The sequence below is a fragment of the Myxocyprinus asiaticus genome, chromosome 35 (assembly GCF_019703515.2).
Source record: "Myxocyprinus asiaticus isolate MX2 ecotype Aquarium Trade chromosome 35, UBuf_Myxa_2, whole genome shotgun sequence".
Taxonomy (NCBI): Eukaryota; Metazoa; Chordata; class Actinopteri; order Cypriniformes; family Catostomidae; genus Myxocyprinus; species Myxocyprinus asiaticus.
This window is the reverse complement of record NC_059378.1, coordinates 30384531-30401944: the sequence shown is the minus strand read 5'-3', so window position 1 is coordinate 30401944 and position 17414 is coordinate 30384531. Positions and strand designations below refer to the sequence as shown.

General features: G+C 43.5%; 1 protein-coding gene across 4 annotated transcripts in view; it reads right to left on the bottom strand.

Annotated features, from left to right (window-relative positions):
* slc11a2 (solute carrier family 11 member 2) overlaps positions 1 to 17414 on the bottom strand; it is a 212569-nt gene that overhangs the window by 48382 nt on the left and 146773 nt on the right. The window lies entirely within an intron of this gene.

The following is a 17414-nucleotide window of genomic DNA, read 5'->3' as shown; positions in this document are numbered from 1 at the left end:
CTCTTTCGAAGTTAATTTTCACCTCAACTGACCTATCACACTCTCTTTAGAAGTTCGCCACTGAACAATCACTGTTTTACTTTCCAGCACGCTCTGAAATACGGAGCCGCATAAGTTTACAAGTATTGTATGTCTTGTATGTGCGACGCTCTGGCCTGTAGTGTATTACACGTGAGGCACATGATGCAGTGTTTTAGAGGTCTTAGACTGGTTCTGTGCTTAATAAAAACAAATTCCATCTCATGTTCTCATTATGTGTTATACAAAGAACAGCTGTGCTCTGAGTTCGGTTCAGTTCGAGAGCATTTCATCATGTCTGGAATAAGCACAAAGCTGTTGCAAAATCAAACTAAACACAAAAGCAATGCTGGTACTAAATTATTACAGAAATATATATTACCATTGCATATTGCACTAATAATAATAGTAATAAAATAATCTTCTAAAGAAAACTTAAGTGTGAACACCCAACATAGTAACTCTTATTTTGGCTTTACTGCCATGACTAAATTTTGGTCAAAAATAGATTTACTAGTTTGTAGTTTAAACATCTTGTTCAACATGAGAGCTGCTGCTTTTTTTTTTTTCCTTTTAGAATTTATATTTAAGCTGCAGCAACAGTGATTTTTTTTTTTTTTAAACAATCATGAAGTCCTGTAATTTAAACAAAAACATTCTCAAATAAATTAAAATGTAGAAAAATAATCATGATTACCATTTTAACCTTATTGTACAGCCCAACTTCACTGACCACTACCTGCATCATCTCTTAAGATGCACTTCAGACAATGAACTACTGCCAACTACCAGCCAGACGGTAAGGCACACCTCACTGACCACTGCATGCACCATTTTAGATATTACACTTCACCCAACCACAGTCTATGCCAGTTCAAAAAGTGAGTAACACTTCACTGACCGCTGCTTGCTTCACTTCAGTCTCTTAAAATGAAATTCATAGAAAATAATTACTGACAGCTAAAGTCAATACCAGCCAGACAGCAAGGACACTGAATTTACCTGCACCCCTTCAGTCAAATTGGGATAGACAAAAAAAAAAAAAAAAAAAAAAAAAAACTAATCATTAATCTTACAATTCAATTACTATCCTTTACAGGTTTAAACATTGCTTTCTAAAAAATGTCATCACTTACTCTAATCATTTAATATATGACTAGCATAACACAAACTACAAAGCAAACTTATACTGCCATATGTCACTGGGGGGCTTTGAGACACTGCAGTATGATTTTCTGTAAAGCTGCTTTGAAAAAATGTTTGAAAAGTGCTATACAAATAAACATCACTTGACTTGACTACACTGCTGCAGTGAATTATCAGAAGTCGTTTATTGGCAATATTGTGAGTGTGATGATGAGAAGCAGAATTTTCTTGTGTCCTTCAAGACCCAAGTGGGCACTTCCAGATCATTCAAGTGGCCAAGATGTGCTGATGAGTGCTATGTACCAGTCAGCCACATTTTGTGTCATCTTTCTATGCCTTCAATCACCACTGGCAGACAGTATCACTTTGAGGAAGAGGATATTAAAAGAATAAACTATTGTAGGTGCTACTGGTTGTTTAAATCAGTTTTACTATCAGAAATAATCAATAACTAATTGTTATTAATTATGGAATAATCAAATAACAATTAAATAATTAAATAGTAATTAAACAGAATTTAACTCAAACTATTCTCGGGGCACCACTTTTTGAAAAGAGAAAAATGATAGCAAGTTACTGTTTGAGTCTCATAAAACAAAATCTACCCTGTAGGTTGAGTATCTTAATTGTTAATCAAAATAATCAAAAAGGGGAAAAACTAGTTAAATTATTGGTATACAAATCTAATAGTAATCTAGTTACAGTTAGTTTCTAACACCAATAAAATAATAGTACACTGAGGTAACTTGGGAGTTCTTGACGTGGCAGAGGTTGGCTTCAACACAATATTCAAACAAAAACAAACAGGAGTACTTATTATAATATAACAAGATTTATTATAATCAAGCAGTAGTGAACACAGCCAATACTATCCGAATATAATCCAAAAATAAAATCAAGGATATCCTAAGCTAACAGTGGAGCTATATGCTAGTGTGTGTGTGTGTGTGTGTGTGTGTGTGTGTCCAGGTGTGGTAACAAAGGAATTAAAATGGAGGATCAGGTTCAAAATGGAGAGTTAAATCCAAAATGGAGTTGATACCACGTGCGGGTGGAAATGAGCGGACACACAAAGGAACTGACGAAACAGGCGGGAGAATTTGGTTCACCAGCCTGAGTCGAACACAAACCGAGGCACCGCTCACTCAATGAATATCAGTGAGAGAGAGAGAATGAGAGCGAGAGAGAGAGGAAAAATGCATGCAGTTTAGTTAAGGGTAACCGTTCGTAACAGCGGGACTGAATTACTAGTTCAAATCACTCAACAAAACAAACGTAACCCCAAAAGAAACTAAAACAAATCCCCCAACTCAAAGCAGCGAGCAGAGTTTAACATACAAATATACTCAAAACATCAGCATTTAGAATCAAAAATACGATTTAGATTCACAAGAAAAAATAAATAAATAAATAAATAAATAAATAAATAAATAAATAAATAAATAAAAATAAATTAAAAAAAAAAAAACAGTTTCTAAACTAAATCTGCCCAGATATCAAGCCTTACTTGCGAAATCCTGTGTGATTTCAGTAGGGTTGTCCGTTGGAATTCCTGTTGCATTGAGCAGTCAGGAGAAACGGTCTGGATGGTTCCTTGTCTTACGCTCGTCAGCGAAAAGACGCGTCTCTGCTTTATTCTTCGGATCCAGCGATGGAGAAGAATGCAGAAAGTGGTCAACGTTGAATGAAAAAGAGGGAGAAGGGAAACTGGTCACCTTTCCGTTTTTCAAAATAAATTCACTGTTGCTTTACAGTGAAACTGAACCGGTTGATATAAGTATACTAGAGGACTTGAACAAAGCTAAGTTAATTTTACTCTACCGTGGCCAAATGGTGAGGTTAGAAAAACGTGGTCTCTTTGTTCTCAGTCCAAACGGAGGGAAAACTCCTTCAGTACGTGCACAGTACAGATGTCCTTTAACAGCCAGGCAGAGCTTAGCACAGAGAGGCCGAACTTCATCTGTCCGCGGGTTTTGTTGACAAGATGACATCATCGGTCGTAGGCCGCTCGACCAATGGCGTTTGAGAATGGGTCCATGGGCGGGACTTCGCATCCCAGTTGTGAATTTGTGAAGGATCCTGGGAAACTGAGTTCAATGTCTCTCCTTTTGATCATAGAACAAAGGGCCATGCGGTCTCTGCTGCCATTTTAAGTGGGCCAAGGCCCTACACCTCCCCCCTTTGGTCTTAAGGTTGGGGTTCCTGCCACAGTCCTTGAGAGCAACCCAAAAGTTGAACAGTTCAGTCCTTGAGAGCAACCCGAAAGTTGTCCAGTCCATGTGTCCTGGGTTTGCATGAGCTTAGTTCCTGGAAACATTAGCAGTTCATAAAAGCCTTTGATACCTGGGCAGTCATAGTAGGTAACATCTAGGCAGATGAATTCTAACTAGGCTAGCTAACATAATTTCTATCAAAACAGCACTTCACATTGGTAAAACACATCAAACATTGCAACAACCCTTTGTTATCCCTGAGTTTTCTATGATTATGAAAAGGAAAATGGGAAAGATTGTTACAGTTAGTATAACTGTTCCTGGGCAGAGTTAGAGCAGTTTGTGGTAGAGGGGTAGACAGGAGCTTGAAACGCTGTGGAATGAGTGTCATTGCATCCAGTCTAGTGTGTAGTGTTTGGATGTGTCTGTGCATAGCGTATGCGATACCTGCCGTGATGATCCAACCACTAAGGAGGAGCCCAAGGGCAGTCAAACTGATGGGGTGTTCTTGATAAGCCGATAATTTTCCTATACGATTGAAAAATGTTGTCGTGAGCCCAGTCGATTTGAGACTGAACTTTACTAATTTGGTCCCTTCAGCTAGAAGCTGTTGTTGAAGGGTGTTGTCAATAGTGAGGTTGTGGCCTCTGAATGAGTCCATCATCTCAATCTCTGAATCGTGTCTCTCTGGACTGAGATGGTGGAGGACAATGTCGGCTATATGTACCGTGGCCCCTTGTGGGACCTTCAAGAACACCGTTTGGTTTGGGATTGATAATTTAGTGTTTGTGTCATGATGGTCGTATGACATTAGGATCTCGGTGGCAGGGGTACTGACAAGCCATCAACTACCAGCTCTTTCTACCCTAGATTCTGTCCCTTCGTCTTTAACAGACATACTAGCCTGGCATTTTTGCTCTGGGGTGTCAGCCCTCAGACCGCACAGGTGGTTGGTTATATCTCTGATAAAGGGGTTGCTGGGGCAAACCCAATGTATGTCCTTGGTGTTCGTACACATGCTCAGATTGGGAATAAGGTAGAGAGAGGGGTCATCATCGTGGTAGGCAAGCACCGGTGGTGTTTTGATATGTACATGTACATTATTCTTCCAAAACCCAATGTTCAATATGGATTTCAGTCGGTAAATGTTCTGTTTCTCTATAATGGGGAAGTTAAGCATAAATCCTATCTCTAGGTTCTGAGGATTTACATGGATGGGTATTGCACTGCCAAGGCTGTATGCCAGATGTATCTGAGAAGTTTGCACAATGGTGGTAGTGGCCGATCTAAGGATTTGTTCAACCATGTTTAGGGGAACTCGGTAGGATGGGATCTTTCCCCCACTCAGGCTGTTAACTGACGTGCTAATTTCCCTTACAAGGTCATGCATTAGATCTCTAACCATTCGCACATATGTTATGTCTGATCTCACAACTTCTGACAAGGCATCCAGAGCATGCAAAGTGTTATTTAGAATTGCTGAGTGCATGTTTACAGTGAGTATGGTACCCTGTAGGGTTTTACCCAGATCCTGTAACTGTTCTTGTTGTAACAGGAGTTTCTCTTGGATTTCTGGCATTTCATCATTAAGTTCACCCATTTGTCTTTGGAGTGTACCGAGACTGACGGAGTTGGCAGCCGAAAGGCCGATAGAGAATAGGGAACCAATGGCCGATGCTGCTACTAGCAGGCCACCGAGGAACCGCTTTGGTCGTTTATTCCCACTGAGTTCTTCCTCTGTGACTAGGAATTTCTGCAGTTGTTCTAGGATATGGACAGTTGTCAATTTGGCATGTTCAGCTGTGTCCTGGGTTTGGGTTCCGCTTACCCTGCCCTCTGTCATCTGTGGAGGTAACTGGATGTGTTTGCGATACACATCCCAAGGATCTAAACGAACGTATATTCTTTGGGTGTAGAGGTGGCAATGGGTGATTAAGAGCCCAGGGGTCTCCTGTAGGACAATACCGGTTGGTGGGCCGGTTTCTACCACCTCATTGGCTTGTGCGATCTGTAGGCTGAGGAAGATGCCAAGGATCCAAAGGAATTTCATCCTGAAACATACAAGAGTCTCGTTACCTTGTGTTCGCAGGAGTAGTCTTAAGGGTTAGTGCATGCTAATGTATGAGTAAAGCATGCTACACCCAACTACAAGAGACACTATTGTTGTGGGTCCGCTCCCCTTTGGAGTGGAGACTGTTCAAAGGGTTTGATCTGATTTGAATGGACCCATTTGTACATTGGTGTTTGGTTTGGCTTCGAGATACGGATTCGGTAAACTACCGGAGAGAGCTTCCCTATAATCTCAAAGGGGCCTGACCAGCTTGGTAGGAACTTTTTGGCGATTCCCACCGGTTTAGCGAATTTGAAGTAGAAGACTTTATCACCTACTTTATATTCGCGGTCAGACGTTTTCCTATCGTAATAGACCTTTTGTCATTTGACACTGGTTTCCAGGTTTGTTTGGGCCCAAGCAAACGTAGTTTGGAGGTGTTTGCGTAACTCGGTCACGTACTGATGTGCAGTATATGCGGTTGCAACACTGACGTCTTCTGGACGGTACAGCAGATGCAGTGGGAGAGTCATTTCCCTCCCAGTCATCATTTCAAAGGGTGTGACCCCCGTGGTGCGGTGTGGAGTAGACCTGATGGCCATCAGTACCAAAGGGAGTTTCATGTCCCAATCTTTGCCATTGCTGTTGACATACTTCTTGAGCATGCTGACAATGGTACGGTTGGTTCGCTCAACCTGACCTTCTGACTGGGGGTGGTATGCAATGTGGAATTTGGCTTCCACACCCAACATTTCCCACACTGTTTTCATCACAGCCGCCGTGAAATGAGTGCCTCTGTCTGAGTCGATCGAGAGAGGTAGCCCCCAATGGCTGAACACATGGTTCATCAGCATGAGTGCTGTGGTTTCAGCCGTGTCATTGGGTGCTGGGAAACACTCCACCCATTTTGTAAATGCACAGGTGACAGTGAGGAGGTATTTGTTTCCTCGTGCCGACTTGGGTACTGGTCCGATCCAATCCATCTGCAGATTGGACCAAGGAAACGTGATTCCCTTGACCTGCAGTGGAGCTCGATTCAGTGGCCGGGAAGGATGGAACTGACAACAGATCAAACATCCCTTTACGTAGGCATTAGTGTCTTTGAGCATAAATGGCCAGTATGCAACCTGTTGGAGGGTGTAGTAGGTAGCTTTGTAGCTCCTGTGACCTCTAATGGGAGCGTCGTGGGCATGTATTAGCATCACCCCCCTATGGTCGGTCGGAACGACCCACCGGGGTGGACCTGGACCATCGGGAACATAGACCAACAGGCCATTCTCAAGTTTCAGGTGTTATTGTTCCTGAAAGAGTTTTTAGTTCTTTTGAGTACTGTAAAGAGGATGGTAGGACCTGTTGTGTTTGAGGTTTCCTCAACCGCTGCCGGATTGCCTGGATCACCGGGTCCCGTTCCTGCATGGCACTCAAGTCTGTGTCGCCCAGTTGTCGACCCAGGTTCACAGTCTGCAAGCAGATGCGGTGCGGGTGAGAGCATTCACCGAGCAAGACAGTGGTTTAGGGAGCCACTCCTCCTTGAATTCCCACAGTGGGCCCTCTACTGCACCTCGCTTAGCTAAACGATCAGCTTCGTCGTTGCTCTCTTTGTCTGAGCCAAGAGTTTGTGAATGACCTTTGACCTTCTTCCAATACACAGTCATCCCTCGGTCAGTAACGAGTTGGTCACACGCCAAGAAGAGTTCAGAGTGTTTGATCTCTGGCATTCTTCATGCCATTTTCTTTCCACGTGGGGAAGTGTGAGACGAAACTGTGACGAGCATAGTTAGAGTCGGAGCAGACTACCAACTGCACAATAGCCGACCTAGTGGCTTGTTGCAACACGAGTGCTGCGGCAATTTCCGCGTACTGGCTAGTCTTTGCACCAAGTTGGTAACTGTCTGGTGCATGAACGACGTAATTGACCCAGACTATGCCCACTCCAGCTCGGGTCTGGCTCTCAAAGTGAAAAGAGCAGCCATCCACGTAAACCTTTGGGAGGTCTTGACAGACAGTTTCATCATAGTAATGATGATTTGAGGGAAGAGAAGGAGTGGTAATGAGGATGATCACAATGATGGCACTCGGCCAGGCCCTGACCCAAAGCCATCTTGTGGTTCTGAGCGTACCTGACTTTGATGTCGTAGCCTTGTAGTGCCATCATCCATGACGCGATACGACTATTGGACACTCGTTCTTCTCTTAGCCACTGGCTATTGAGGAAGGAGACAGGCTGGTGGCAAGTTTCAATGATTATCTTCTGACCCCCGATGTAGCTGCAAAAGTGTTCCACAGCCCAGACTGTGGCTAGGAGGGCTCTCTCACAGTCGGAGGACTTCAGCTCTACACTGCTCAGAGGTCGGCTTGCGTAGGCAACGACTCGGTTATGTTTGTCATACCTCTGTGCCAGGGCGGCGCTGAGGCAATGGGAGGAGAAGCTCGCCTCTAAATGAAACTCCTTATCCTTGTCTGGGTAGGCAAGGCAAGGAGCTGAACAGAGCTTTGCTTTCAGTTCTCTGAAAGCCTGCTCTTGAGGGTCTCCCATTCAAAGACCTTGTCTTTCCGGAGGAGCTCAGTAAGGGGACTGGCTATCTCCGCATAGTCCTCGATGAACTGTCTGGAGTAGTTGCAGATGCCCAAGAAGCTCCTGAGTCCTGACATGTCGGATGGGGTTTTGATGTTTTGGATGGCTTGAACTCTCCCTGCTTGGGGTTCAATGCCATTGGCACCCACCAATAAGCCCACGTACTCAACCTTGGTGCGGCACCACTGACCCTTGAGAGGGCCAGCTTGGCTCCTGTGCTGGAAAGCTGGCTGAGCACGTATCGTATTTCAGTCAGATGTTCTTCAAATGTCTGACTTCGCATAAGGATGTCATCCACATAGATCAGGTTGCCGCGGGCAGCAGCATCACTCATGGCTTTGTGCAAGAAGATATTAAACTCAGCTGGAGAGTTTGAATATCCGAATGGGCATCGGTTCCAAGTGAACTGTCGATTGCCAAAAGAGAAAGCCAGCTTGTACTGATCTACTGGGTCGACTGTCATTGTGTCCAATGGGTTTTGGACATCGACAGTCGAAAAGAAACAGGCTCTTTTCACTTTCGCAAGCTCCTGATCCAGGTGGATCATGGGCCATCGTGAAAGAGGGACCTGTTTGTTCAGTTGTCGATAGTCAATTGTCAAGCGCCACTTTCCATTTGGCTTCAACACTGGCCACAATGGTGAGTTGTATGTGGAGTTACACTCCCGAATAATGCGTTTCCTCAGCAACGTGTCAAGTATCTCTTGGATTGACTCGTAGGCAGCTAAAGGAATTCTGTACTGGCGTAAGAATGTGGGTGGTGCATTTGGGTCAGTTGGGATACGAACTGTATGGAGTTCGGTGATTCCACAGTCGTTGGAATCCCTTGAAAAGATCTGTTGGAAGCTTCCGCAGTTCTTGTCTTTGACCCTCTGTCGTTAAGGCGTCTGCCTTGGTGAGTTGTGCTATTTCATCCTCAAATCCCGGATAAGGTTCCTCTGGTGGTGAACCGGCTTCGTCACCAGCTGAAATCATGTCACCCGAGTGAGCAGTGAGGGCATACACAATCATGTCCGTTTCCGTGCCCAAGGCAGTACTGCAGACTTCTTTATTGTGTAGCCCCTCATGACAAGTAACTGTGATCATTTTGTTCGGGAAGATGAGAAGGAGGGGTTTGAGGTTCTCCCCCCTCGTCAAGGATGGAGGCAGCTCTCCAATCACGGGCACTGTCAGCTCGAAGTCATGAAACGAGCTGTCGATCAGCAACCCTAATGGTCTACGTGCCGTCACAACAATTGGTATGTTCGTTAAGTTCTGGACAAGCAAGTAAGCTGAGCGGTTGTTGAGCTCAAGCAGAGGTGTACCACAGACGGTCAGGCTGAGTTCCCAGAAGTAGGGCAAGGGTTGGAAGAATGCCTGTGAACAGGCATCATCTGTCCCTTGAGGATCATGAGGCGGACAGGGGCACCTGCAGTTCTAGCTGGGATAGTCAGGTCAAACTCGCTCGCTGCCTGACATGCCTGAGGGATGGTCTGATCAGACAACATGTGTTCTGGATCAACCACTGCCGGATGGTTTTCAATGCTTGCCTGAAACCATAGGACCTGGTTGACAGTGTCCAGTACAGCACCTAACCTAACAAGGATATCGGCCCCCACGAGGAGTGAGGGATCAAGTTGGAGAATCACACTCATGAAGTGTATGAACCTCTTCTTTCCAATTTGAATGGAAAGAGCACATATCCCAATAGCCTTGATGGGCCTCTGCGGTGACTCTGCAGAAAGAAGGCGGTGACTTTTGCACACAAAAGACAGAGAGGAGCTGTTCTGACATAACTTGTCGTACAAAGCTTGACTAACAGCAGACTTCTCAGACCAGAGTGCGCCAAACACATCAGGTACCAAGATACCGTTAGCATGCACGCCTCCAGCTATGCAGGGGCTGTACAAAGCGGGGTTTGAGTTCTCTAGTGAGCAAAGGAATGATTCGTGGGTGCTCACGGGTCAACCAAGCTGCGGTGTCTGTGGAGTCACAGATAACTCAAGAGGCTCAGAGCCAAGATGAGACTGGATGTCTGGGTAATGACAAAGCACTGACTCAAGAACAGTGTCACAAGTGGTCTCTCCTGACTCTTGGATATAAGTGACCCGGTCGTCTGAAGCGTGATGGCTGTGGGCTAGACGGACCGGATTTGGGGTTGCGACCTGGGCCCACGTGCCCGCGAAGGCAGTCGATCAGCGGGGCCAGTCGGTCCAACAGGTCATGGCCGATAAGAAGTTGTTCTGTGTCGAAAGCACAGATGTAAATGGGATGATTTGGGGTCGTCTCCTGGAAGGTGATATCAAGCCAAGCGCGTTTTGTGATAGGGGCTCTGTTTTGTGTGTAGCTGACAAGGCTCACATCACAGGACTCTGTCTGCAGTGGTTTACCATGAGAGAGCATTGTCCTGGCGACTTCTGCGAAAGTCTCCTCGCACATTAGGCTGATTTCAGACCCAGTGTCCAGTAACGCATGGATGTCTATACACCCTCCTACCGACACTGAGGTGTATATCATCTGGCATTACCCTTGTGGACAAGGTCTCCCAAAAATGTAAAAAGCGGAGCATGGGTATTGGGCATGACTGCCACTGGGTGCGTCTGGGTCTTCCCTGTGTTCTTCTCCCAGCCTACAAAGTAGACTTTGGGGAAAGAACAGGGAAGTGTATGGGCTAGTCACGCTGACGGACTGTCACCATCGGGTTTTTTGTGGCCATCGTCTGACCCTTCGATGTGCTTTGTCATGTCTGCTAGGCTTTTCTGGATGAGGCTGAGCTAACGCTTCAGATCACTCTTTCCAGGAGGCTCCAAATGATTCCCTTTATTTCCATTCCACTGTCTGGGGCTTTTTACAAACCCGACATTCTTTTTCTTTGGAGAGGGATTCAGTTTTTTCAGTTTTTTCTGACCCTGGGAGGGACCCTTGTGGTCATTCCCTTGGTTTCTCCAACCCCCCTGTGGGTAGTTGGGCAAACGTTTTGGGGCTGCCGCTTCGCAGCTTACTCTAGGCTGAGGTATTTCATAGCCCTCAAGCCCTAAGTCTGTCCTCTCTGAAGACTGGATGTCTAGGACTCTGACATCGTCTTCTGGTTTATCAGTCGGACGCACGACTGTTTCCCAAGTCATTTGGGCCATCTTCCTAATTCCCTGCATGGTCGGTCTACCCTGTTTACACATCAGTGTAACGTGGGTTCGCACACAGGGGTGGAGGTTATGGAGGAAGAGAGACCTGAATCCTCGCTCTTCTTCCAGAACTGGCTCATTACTTCCTTGGAAGTATGCATTTCTTAAATGCCTATAGTACTCCCTAGGAGGCTCCAACTGCTTCTGTTGGATGCAGATGGCACTGAGGGTGGCTGATGTTTCATCAGTATATGGCGAGTACTCTTCGCACAGAACCCTGCAAAGCCTCGGATAGCTGTCACGAATGCTCGGCGGTTGAGTCTCGACGAAAGCATGGACGCTTCTGAAAGTTGTTTTCCAGATGAGTTTCAACTTCTCATGCGTCGAGCCATGAGGCAAGTCGGCAAGACAATGTTCGATTTCCCTAAGGTAATCGTTGACATTTGAATCTCGGCTTCCTGGGTCGAAACGTTCTATGTCCTTCGCAAAGGAGTCAAGCTGGTGCATGCGTAGACCTGTGTCTTGGTCCTGCTTGTATCCATCTGACTCGTCAGAGGATGAGTACCAGCGCCTGCCCCCATTGCCATGGCGTTGGGTGAGACCACTTCCTCCTTGTGGAGAGGAAGGTGTCCTGCTGGGGCGGGGCCTAAAAGACGCCTGAGGGGAAGATTGCCGAAATGTGGCCTTGCCCCCGAAACGTGGTGGACTCACATCCCGAACAGGGATGCGCTCTAACTCCGGGAGTTGGATCAACGGTTTTGAAATACTACCTGAACCAGGGGTAGGGTATTTCGCCGTAGCGCCATCCTCTGATTCTTCTGCCCCACTCTGGTCAAAGATGGGGTAGCGGAGCACTTCTTGAGCTTTAGCCCATATGTCTCGACTTTCTTGCCGGACTCGGTCGTCAGCGACCTCTCGGCTTTCCTTTTCAGCCGACTGGAGTCTTTCTACACACTCCTCCTGCATTGTATTTGTAGTCTGGAGGTCTCGATGTAAAGCGCAATTGCTTGCATCAAGCCGACTACACTGGGCTGTAAGTGTCTTTACCTCACCCTTGAGTGTTGCTATTTGCAACTGGGCCTTGTGGTGGTAAAGTAGAAACAGCCTACCAACTACCTCCTGGATAGTGGTTACCTTACCTTGAGGATGGTGTGCATTATCTACCATGGCAGCCATTTCAGCATCACATTGAGATGGTGTGTAGCTGTTAAGCTCCTCCTTTCTTCTCTAGAGACAAGGAGGAGGTCAGCGACCCAGTTGGACAGTGAGGTTTCCTCACCTGACCTGGGAGCTTCAGCTCCGGACGCTGATGGGGACTGGCTACTCATATCTCCCTGGCTTGACAGGTGAGAGGGTGATGTCCAGTGAACCCTTATAGGAACTCTTTATGAGTTCACGATTCTGAAACTTAGCTGAGTTTTGAGGGTGGCGACTTACGACACCTGTTGCTCTGTGGAAAACACTGACACACCAGTCGTTATGCTGAGGAAAGAACGCACAGGGGGAACCACTTACCTGTCACTCACGAGCAACTGCTTTGTATTATTAACTGTTCCTTGAGCTGCTAATTTAGGTGAAATAATCACAGTATGACTATCAGCATGTCAGACTACTTTGTTAGTATCTAGTGACTGAATCTGTCAAACACAAACAGAACGAGTAATGAATTAGTACCAAACTAGCAACCACTATCACAACACTTGCAATGATTCACAACCACAACCGGCCTTGTGACTTAGCAGTTTGAACTTCCTGTAGAAAAAGGAAGCCAAAAGGGGAAACCTTTGGCTACTCTAAAATATTTAGTTATTTGCAAGAATATTTTAGGAAGCCAACAATTATCACGGCCTCACACGGGGCACCAATTATTATGTAGGTGCTACTGGTTGTTTAAATCAGTTTTACTATCAGAAATAATCAATAACTAATTGTTATTATGGAATAATCAAATAACAATTAAATAATTAAATTAGTAATTAAATAGAATTTAACTCAAACTCTATTCTCCAGAAATAATCAATAATTAATTGTTGTTAATTATGGAATAATCAAATAACAATTAAATAATTAAATAGTAATTTAACAGAATTTAACTCAAACTATTCTCGGGGCACCACTCTTTGAAAAGAGAAAAATGATAGCAAGTTACTGATTGAGTCTCATAAAACAAAATCTACCCTGTAGGTTGAGTATCTTAATTGTTAATCAAAATAATCAAAAAGGGGGAAAACTAGTTAAATTATTGGTATACAAATCTAATAGTAATCTAGTTACAGTTAGTTTCTAACACCAATAAAATAATAGTACTCTGAGGTAACTTGGGAGTTCTTCACGTGGCAGAGGTTGGCTTCAACACAATATTCAAACAAAAACAAACAGGAGTACTTATAATATAACAAGATTTATTATAATCAAGCAGTAGTGAACACAGCCAATACTATCCGAATATAATCCAAAAATAAAATCAAGGATATCCTAAGCTAACAGTGGAGCTATATGCTAGTGTGTGTGTGTGTGTGTGTGTTCAGGTGTGGTAACAAAGGAATCAAAATGGAGGATCAGGTTCAAAATGGAGGGTTAAATCCAAAATGGAGGGTTAAATCCAAAATGGAGCTGATACCACGTGCGGGAGGAAATGAGCGGACACACAAAGGAACTGACGGAACAGGCGGGAGAATTTGGTTCGTCAGCCAGTGAACACAGCCAATACTATCCGAATATAATCCAAAAATAAATCAAGGAAATCGTAAACAAACAGTGGAGCTATATGCTGGTGTGTGTGTGTGTGTGTGTGTGTGTGTGTGTGTGTGTCCGGGTGTGGTAACAAAGGAATCAAAATGGAGGATCAGGTTCAAAATGGAGGGTTAAATCCAAAGTGGAGTTGATACCATGTGCGGGTGGAAATGAGCGGACACACAAAGGAACTGACGAAACAGGCGGGAGAATTTGGTTCACCAGCCTGAGTCGAACACAAACCGAGGCGCCGCTCACTCAATGAATATCAGTGTGAGAGATAGAATGAGAGCAAGAGAGAGAGGAAAAATGCATGCAGTTTAGTTAAGGGTAACCGCTCATAACAGCGGGACTGAATTACTAGTTCAAATCACTCAACAAAACAAACGTAACCCCAAAAGAAACTAAAACAAATCCCCCAACTCAAAGCAGCGAGCAGAGTTTAACATACAAATATACTCAAAACATCAGCATTTAGAATCAAAAATACGATTTAGATTCACAAGAAAAAACAAGAAAAAACAAACAATTTCTAAACTAAATCTGCCCAGATATCAAGCCTTACTTGGGAAATCCTGTGTGATTTCAGTAGGGTTGTCCGTTGGAATTCCTGTTGCATTGAGCAGTCAGGAGAAACGGTCTGGATGGTTCCTTGTCTTACGCTCGTCAGCGAAAAGACGCGTCTCTGCTTTATTCTTCGGATCCAGAGATGGAGAAGAATGCAGAAAGTAGTCAACGTTGAATGAAAAAGAGGGAGAAGGGAAACTGGTCGCCTTTCCGTTTTTCAAAATAAATTCACTGTTGCTTTTCAGTGAAACTGAACCGGTTGATATAAGTATACTATAAGACTTCAACAAAGCTAAGTTAATTTTACTCTACCGTGGCCAAATGGTGAGGTTAGAAAAACATGGTCTCTTTGTTCTCAGTCCAAACAGAGGGAAAACTCCTTCAGTATAGTTTCAACAGCATTTGTACTTCAGACCATTGTTTTGTTGGACAAGACAGACTAGCTTCAAACCATGTAACCCACATGTGTTTTTTGACCATTGGAAATGTGTAACATTTAACAATTTATGCATGGAGCCACACTGAGAGCCCCATATCTAGGATTTAACTATACAGGGCTTTAAATATGAATATGCCAAAGGAAAGTTCGATCTGAACCAGAATCTAAAAGGATATTGCGATCTCTTTCTTACTTCTGGAGTTACAGGCACTCCAAAAAAACCAAAAAAAAAAAAAAAAAAAAATATATATATATATATATATATATATATATATATATATATATATATATATATATATATATATATATATATATATTAGACATACACACACACACACACACACACGTGCGTGCACACAGTGCATTCCTTCAGACCACTTCATTTTTCACATTTTGTTTAGCTGCAGCCTTATGCTAAAATGCTTTAAATAATTATTTTTCACATCAAACTACACTCCTTAACCCATAATACAAAGCAAAAAACAGATTTTTGATAACTTTGCAAATTTATTAAAATTTCACATTGACGTAAGTATTCTTTGGTAGCAATTACAGCCTCAAGTCTTTTTGGGTATGATGTGACAAGGTTTGCACACCTGGATTTGGGGATTTTCTGCCATTCTTCTCTGCAGATCCTCTCAAGCTCTTTCAGGTTGGATGGGAACCATCAGTGGACAGCCATTTTCAGGTCTCTCCAGAGTTGTTCGATTAGGTTCAAGTCCAGGCTCTGGCTGGGCCACTCAAAGACATTCACAGAGTTGTCCCTAAGCCACTCTTGAGTTGTCTTGGCTGTGTGCTTAGGGTCATTGTCCTGTTAGTAGTTGAACCTTCAGCCCAGTCTGGGGTCCCAGTCTGGACCAGGTTTTCATTAAGGATATCTCTGTATTTTGCTGCGTTCAGCTTTCCTTCAACCCTTACCAATCCCCCAGTCCCTGCCACTGAAAACACCCCCACAGCATGATGCCACCACCACCATGCTTCACCGTTGGGATGGTATTGAGCATGTGATGAGCGGTGCCTGGTTTCCTCCAGACATGATGCTTGGAATTAAGGCCAAACAGTTAAATCTTCATTTCATCACAGTCTGAGAATCCTTTAGGTGCTTTTTTGCAAATTCCAAGAGGGCATGAGTCTTGCAGTGAGAGGAGGCTTCCGTCTGGCCACTCTGCCATAAAGCCCAGATCGGTGGAGAGTTTCTCCCATCTCCACACATGATCTCTGGAGCTCAACTAGAGTGACCATCGGGTTCTTGGTCACCTCTCTTACCAAGGCCCTTCTCCCCCGACTGCTCAGTTTGGTCAGGCGGCCAGCTCTAGGAAGAGTCCTGGTTGTTTCAAACTTCTTCCATTTTAAAATTATGGAGGTCACTTTGCTCTTGGGAACCTTCAATGCAGTTGAAATTTTTCTCGGCACAATCCTGTCTCTGAGCTCTTCAGACAGTTCCTTTGAACTCATGGCATGGTTTTTGCTCTTATATGCATTTTCAGCTGTGAGACCTTATATAGACTGGTGTGTCCCTTTCTAAATCATGTTCAATCAATCGAAGTGTAGAAATATCTAAAAGATGATCCAGGGAAATGGGATCCAGCTAAATTTCAAGTGTCATAGCAAAGAGTCTGAATACTTATGTCCATGTGATATTTCAGTTTTTTCTTTTTAATAAATTTGCAAAGTTATAAAAAATTTGGTTTTTGCATTGTCATTATGGGGTATTGATGTGGAGAAAAAAAAAAAAGAATACTTATTTTTAGCATGCTGCAACATAAAATGTGAAGAAAAAAAAAAGAATATTATATACACAATTTTAAATTTTTTGGGGACTCACACCATTGGCATATAACGCAACAAGGGGTGCTGGAGTCAACTAATTTTTGTTATTTCCCTACATATCTCTGTGTAAAAAATAAAATAATGATGCTGCCACTTTCTAATGTTATTTTTTGACCTGTAGTTTTACTCTAAATAATGGACCAAAATTGAAATTTTAACCTCCCCTAAAGTTATTTGTTTAGCATTTTGTCCCTACATACTTCCCATTTGTGTTATTTCATAGTTTTGATGACTTCACTGTTATTGTACAATGTGGAAAACAGTCATAAAACAGAATGAGTAGGTATATCCAAACTTTTTACTCACACTGTATCTATTAATTTAATGTTCAAATGAACACCACATAAAAAAAAATTTAGTGAAGAGATAAGCAATAAAATAAGAGCAACTGCACTTAATATTGTTCCTCTATAATTATTAATAAATTTTAACATGGTATGCTTCCTTTTGCATAAAATACACATTATGTTAAAAAGACGCAACATGGTACTACTAGAGTCATGGAGTTGCATGTAGTCTAATCAAAAATGTCACATCTGATTGGTTAAAGACCACATACTTTAAAATCGACTTAATGTGTGTGAATCAAAACCTGTCAGAAAAATGTCAGGTGATGATTTGCAAATGCAGATATATTTTGTGAAGGTCAGTTATGCTGTGTGAAATTAAGTTATGCATTAGAGAATTGTATTTTGTAAATATTTTCATTTTGAGACTATTCTGACTTCATATGTTTCAGTTTG